This window comes from Leptidea sinapis, chromosome Z (assembly GCF_905404315.1).
Source record: "Leptidea sinapis chromosome Z, ilLepSina1.1, whole genome shotgun sequence".
Lineage (NCBI taxonomy): Eukaryota > Metazoa > Arthropoda > Insecta > Lepidoptera > Pieridae > Leptidea > Leptidea sinapis.
Genome location: NC_066312.1, coordinates 7291968 through 7299319, shown reverse-complemented (window position 1 = coordinate 7299319; position 7352 = coordinate 7291968).

Here is a 7352-nt window from a genome sequence, read left to right as displayed (position 1 = left end):
ACCGGTTAAAGCTATTGTTAATGTTAAATAGCTTATTAACGACCTGTCAAAAGTTTCACTTTTCACAAATTTCGACTTTGTATTTATAGTAATAGATTTACTTCTTACCTATGTATGTATAGACTTAATTTATAAAGTGCTTCGAAAATTTTTCAAATAATTGGCGTGTCGTAATTAATTTAATAATAATCAGGATTGTATATAAATAAGTTAAACTAATTTATAATAATTATCGTTTATTGTAAATTCGATATTACGATACTATAATATATCTACTTCAATTAAAACGATAATATTAGTCGCTAAAAAGTACTAGGTACTTAGTTTTATGTACAAATCTATCTATTATATTATGTTGGTTATTAAATGGTTTTATTTTTATTTCCTGTTACATACTGCATCCTTAACTATATAATAGTATTAATGTATCCAAGCCTACTCTGTGATATTATACACAACATGTTTTGTGCTAAGCGCCATCCTGTGTCAATAATATGACACAACTACAGAAAATTCAAAACATGTAGGAACTAAGTAAAATTATTTGTGCTAGTTCCTGCTGCTCACCACTGTCGCTGTTGCCGTTGTTTCATTCGTCGTATGGGAGGTCAGTGGACCTGTATAAATACCACTGGACAGCAAATTTTTCGTGCCTATTTGAAGCGCCACTCGTGAGCGTCCAGAGGACTAATTTTGACGTTTTTGTACTACTTAAAGTCTCTAGAACGAAACTCAAGGGACTCAGCATTTTTTGTCGTTATATGGAGTGCACAAAAAAACAACCAAATTAACAAGAATTTTTAATATGTACCTATGTCTTAGATTATAAATGCTTATACGGGTAAATTATTGTTTACACATATAGTCTGATAACTTTGTCTGACGTTTTTTGCTATGCCAGTACTTGTTTTGTATTATTTTATGTATTCTATTCATATCTAGATATGTGGTGGAATCGTCTTGATTAAACAACAAATAACTTTCTATCAACTTACCGGCATCTAGGGCTTTATTTATTTATTTATTGACACACCAACAGCATTACATACAAAACATTAAAAATAATTATGGTCTTATAGGTTTATAATCTGGTATGAATGCCAGTTACTGGTGCATACACCACTCTCATTGCAAGACATTAATTTAAATACAAAATACAGTTCGAACTACAAATTTAACAAGGATTTTAAGCAAATTACTCACAATAATAGATACAATATAACGAAGAAATAGTTAGTATGAATATCAACTAACATATTATTATTATTTACAAACAGAAATGTGCGGTTAGTTTTTTTTTAGACTTGTCACTTTGTCATGAAAAATATCAAAATCTTTTATGGACGCGGAAAATCGATTGTACTCAGAACACATCCTTGATAATGGAGAATGCTTAAGGGCATTTGTCCTACTTACTGGTTCCACAAGTATGTTAGTAATCGGATTTCGTGGATATCTGTGCGGGATTTTGAAATTTATTTTATCCAGCAATTCACTGCACTCCGTCTGTCCTGATAACAGCTTTTTGAGGAATGCTAACATTCCTCAATGGATCTGGATCTGGATCAAAATCCAGTGTTATGCGGCGATTGTAGAGTGACAACATTTTAAAGTGTTTCAGCCGCTGGTCGTAGGTGGCCTTATGAAAGATGCCGGAACTATGATATGCCAAGTATCTAGTAAAGGATCTTTGTAGTCTCTCTAAACGTTGAGAAGGTGCTGCGTATTGGGGACTCCACACAACTGATGCAAATTCTAATTTGCTGCGAACCAGTGAGTTATAAAGAATTATTTTGGTTTGAGGAGAAACAAATCCTTTTGTGTTTTTGTGTACTTTGAATTTAAATTGTGAGTCCATTGTCACGCCCAAATCTCGAATCTCAGTTACCTCTTGTAACTTATCGGACTGTAAATTATACGATGATGGAAATTGTATTTTTTTCTTTGTGTACTTAATGTGATAAGATTTCTTTGTGTTAATAACCATACCATTTAATTTACACCACATATTTATTGCATCAAGATCAGCTTGGATGAGCTCCACATCACTATTCGAACTAACAGTTTTAAATATTTTTAAGTCATCGGCAAAAAGTGAGTATTAACAGTGATGTATAGAACAGGTAATATCATTTATAAACACCGAGAAGAGAACAGGGCCTAGGTGGGATCCTTGTGGTACTCCTGAATACGCAACATACACATCTGATATGTGACCGTTTAGCACCACAAACTGAAGTCTTTTTGCTAGGTATGACTTAAACCATTCTAGCAAGGTCCCGCACACACCAGACCCTCTCAATTTATCTACAAGAAGCGAGTGACACACCTTATCGAAAGCGTTCGAGAAATCCATGTACACACAGTCTACTTGCTGACGACTATCTATTTCATTACTGAGATGGGACATAAACGACACCAAGTTCGTTGTGACAGAACGTCCTTTTCGAAACCCATGTTGACAATCTGATATCAGGCTTTCCAAGTGGCGCGTGACAATTGGGCAAACAAGAGATTCAAACAGTTTAGGTATACAGGAAAGTATGGATATAGGACGGTAGTTTTGGACGTCTTTATTGTCACCTTTTTAATACACTGGAACAATCTTAGTTTTTTTCCACAATTCAGGAAATACCCCGTCATGTAAAGACTTGTTGAAAAGGAGTGACAGTGGCAGAGCAAGAGTAGGGCCGCAGCGCTTTACAAATACGGGAGGGATCTCATCTGGGCCGGCACCTTTGAAACTGTCTAGATTTTTAATGGCACGTTTAATTTCACGTTCACTGAATTTTATTATATTCAAAAATAGGAGACCATGCGCTGCGGACTCTAGACTATCAGGTAATACTACGTTACACACTGATAAAAAATTTTTAGCAAATAATTCTGCAATTGTTGTACCAATGTTAGCAGTTACCTCATCAAGGGTCATTTCGGCAGGTATAGTAGATTGACCACCTCGTCTATCCTTAATATAGTTCCACAAACATTTAGGATTCCTGATAATATTACCCTCGATCCGTTTTTTATAATTTTGTAGGCATGCGTCTATTATTTTTTTACTACGCTCACGAAGTAATTCATATTCCAACCTATCGCGTGGGTTTTTGTATTTCATATACTTTTTTCTCTTACTTTCTTTTTCCGCGATTATTCTTATCAGAGACTTACTAAGCCATGAAGGGAACCTGCTTTTTTTGGCTTCGAAACAGGGACGTATGTTTCCACGGTATTATTTAAAATACGGTAAAATACAGTTGTCATCTCGTTAACGTTTTGGCACTTATCGAACGTTTGTGATCAATTAATTTCCTTCAGGTGAGCTAAGATTAGCTCATAGTTCGCTTTAAAGAAGTTGTGTCGTGGATTTTGTGCTGGATTAAGAAAGTGTGGTATTAATTCCGGTACAGTAATTAATAAGGGAGGATGCTTTCGATCAATTTTACTTATAATATTTAAGGAGTTAGAAACTTTTAAGGTAACACAGTTAGTTAGAACGAGATCCAGAACAGGGCTTGTTGAATTGTTGGTGGTGATTCGGATTTGTCCACTTGATCGCCTTCTTCATTTTGATTATCGGGTGTTTCCTGACTTTTTGTCACTAAATCAAGAATTTGTTCATCTGTAAGTGTACCAGTTGTGGCTACATCCTCATCTTTATTTTGGTACGATTGTAGATCTTCGTTAAAATTGTTTGGTATCTTGAACTAGCTTATCCATTCACTCAGTGGTAGATTGTCTTCACTGTCAAATTGGTTCGTTTCTTGGCTACTACATAATCCAGCATGTCGAAAAGAATGTTGGATAGTGGCTGCTGTTACCTCTTGCCAAGCTTTTGATAAGAAGTTCACTGCTTGCCCGGAGCGTAAAAAGAATATGGGAATTCCAGGCCCATGGGTGTCGTAAGAGGCGACTAAGGGCTTTTTAGAAGTGGGAGAGTCACGCTACCGTCTTTTGACGTCAGCACAATCGGGCCAGACTCGTCCGGGTTAATTACCACACTCGCACAGAATACCGGCGTGAAGTAGCGGCCTAGAGCTGCTATGTTTCGCATAGGTTAGTGTCGAGGACCGGTGGCTATTCCCCCCCCCCCTCCACGCGAATATTACAGCGGAACTTAAAAAGATTTTACCCTAGGAGGGTACCGGCTCTACCAGAGTAGGAGAATCCCTCCCCCAGCACTCTAGCTCGGGCTGCCCTTCGTATTCTGGGGAGGGCACAGAACCGCGCATGACCAAGGACAAACGAGGAAGTAACACCACGGCACCCCGCTCCAGACTCAACGTGGACTTATGCAATATCAGGGGAATTCACTCCAATTTAAACGCCGTCCACCACCACCTTGAGACGGCGCAGCCGGCCTTGTATTTCCTTACGGAGACGCAGATATCTCGACCTAGCGATACGTCATATTTTACGTACCCCGGGTACAAAATTGAGCACAATTTTTTGACTCATGCCGGGGTATGTGTGTACGTTAGGGAGGATATCTGCTATCGCCGTCTCGGCAATTTTGAGGGTAGGGACCTGTCCACTCTCTGGCTCCACGTAGATTTAGAGGACCGCGTCCGCGGTAGTGGTAGCGCAGAAACCGATCATCTCATGGGCTGCGTTCAAGCGGAAATTGACGACGTGCTTGCACAGATACCCTCCGCTGAAATCGTAGTCTTGGGTGATTTCAACGGGCACAATGCCGAATGGCTTGGATCACGTACCACAGACTACGCAGGGCGATCTGTGCATAATTTTGCATTGGCGTATGGTCTGTCCCAAATGGTTGAGTCGCCAACGCGGCTTCCAGATGTGGATAGCCACATGCCGTCCTTATTGGATCTTCTACTGACTACACATCCCGATGGTTACCAGGTCTTTGTCGACACCCCTCTCGGAACGTCCGACCATTGCCTGGTCAGGAGTGTAGTGCCTATCCGACGCCAACGTCGCAGACCACCAGCGACCCGCCGCGTTTGGCACTACAAGTCAGCAGATTGGGATAGGATGCGTTCCTTTTTTGCATCCTACCCTTGGGGCAGGGTTTGTTTCCCATCGGATGATCCTAGTGCCTGCGCCGTTGCAGTAGCCGATGTGATACTACAGGGTATGGATATTTTTATACCAAACTCTGTAGTACCCATCGGTGGCAGATCACAGCCCTAGTTCGATGCGTCAGTTAAAGCAGCATCTGACTGCAAAAAACAGGCGTATCGAGCTTGGGTTGCGGCGCTGGGCATAAAGGATCCGAACTGCACAGTTCTTAAGAGGAAATACAACGGTGCCTCCAGATTTTTTAAGCGGCAAATCGCCCGTGCAAAGTCAACACACGTCGTCAAAATCGGCGAGCAGCTTTCCAGTTACCCGACCGGAACACGCAAGTTCTGGTCGTTGTCGAAAGCTGCTCTTGGTAACTTCAGCCAGCCGTCCATGCCACCGTTGCACATGAGGAATGACACCCTGGCCCATACGGCAAAAGATAAAGCCGATCTCTTGTGCACTCTTTTCGCCTCCAACTCGACTCTTGACGACAACGGAAAAACACCGCCGACCATCCCGCGGTGTCAGAGCTCTATGCCTGAAGTACAGTTCAGACAGAAAACTGTTAGGCGAGCCTCTGTTTTCGTTGGACGTCAGGAAGTGGAGCGGGCCGGATGGCATTTCTCCAATCGTGCTTAGAACGTGTGCCCCTGAGTTGACGCCGGTGATAACGCGTTTATTCCGGCACTCTTATTCTAAAGGTGTAGCCCCTGACTCATGGAAGTCAGCCCTTGTCCATCCGATCCAAGAAAAAGGAGACAGTTCGGATCCGGCAAACTACAGGCCTATTGCTATTACCTCCCTGCTCTCCAAAATCATGGAGAGCATAATTAGCAGTCAGCCTAGAGGGTCACCAGTTGATCAACGACCGACAATACGGGTTTAGCCATGGTCAGTCGGCAGGTGATCTTCTGGTATACCTAACACATAGATGGGCTGCGGCTATTGAAAGCAAGGGGGAAGGCCTGGCAGTTAGCCTGTTGTTGTATATGGCACAAGGCGCTCCTCTCCAAACTTCCATCATTTGGGCTTCCCGAGAGCTTGTGCAAGTGGACACCCAGCTTCCTCACTGGGCGCAGCATACAGGTCGTTGTCGACGGATATTGCTCGAACCCGAAGCCCGTGAATGCTGGAGTGCCCCAAGGCTGTGTGCTGTCTCCCACGCTGTTTCTTCTGCATATCAATGATATGTTGGACACCTCCAACATTCATTGCTATGCAGACCACAGCACTGGTGATGCCGTATACACGGGCCATGCAGGTCTCTCTGGAGAAATCGTCGACCAGTGCCGGGAGAAACTTGTGTCTTCTATCGAGTCCTCTCTTGAGAAGGTCGCGGAATGGGGAAAATTGAACCTTGTCCAATTTAACCCCCAGAAGACTCAAGTTTGCGCGTTTACCACTAAAAAATCCCCATTTGTCGTATCACCGCTCTTCTCGCCTAGTATCGGAATACTGGGTCACGAAATCTCAAAGATTGCCAATTTCGTGGTCATTTGGAAGGCAAAGCCAAATTGGCTTCAAAGAAACTGGGCGTCATTAATAGAGCACGGCAATACTTCAAGACGGCCCACATACTAGCGCTCTACAAAGCGCAGGTCCGGCCACACATGGAGTATTGCTGTCATCTCTGGTCTGGTGCACCCCAGTATCAGCTTGATCCATTTGACCACGTGCAACGCAGAGCAGCTCGAATTGTCGGGAACCCAGTTCTCTGTGAACGGCTGGATCACTTGGCGTTGCGTAGAGACGTCGCTTCATTGTGTGTCTTCTACCGCATTTATCACGGGGAGTGTTCCGAAGAGCTGTTTAACCTGATTCCTGCCGCCGAATTCCACCTTCGCATGACACGCCACAAGTTAGGATACCCTCCTCACCATCTGGTCCTCCACAGTGCGGTTTTCAAGGAGTTTTCTTCCACGTACTACAAAGCTGTGGAATGAGCTTCCTTGTGCGGTGTTTGCGGGATGATATGACATGGGTACCTTCAAAAAAAGCGAGCACACCTTCCTTAAAGGCCGGCAACGCTCCTGTGATTCCTCTGGTGTTGCAAGAGATTGTGGGCGGCGGTGATCACTTAACAACAGGTGACCCGTACGCTCGTTTGTCCTCCTATTCCATAAAAAAAAATAGCTAAACCCTTTACGAAGTAGCGGTAGATTCAATAAGAAAAAATTTTTTTGACATTCATAAGTGTCATTTCCGTGACCTACATGAATAAAGTGATTTTGATTTGATTTATTGTTTGATTATGTGGTAATAAGTTTTTACCAAATTTATTGCTCTTTCAATTTTATTCAAGAAAGGAATGAAAAAAAGCT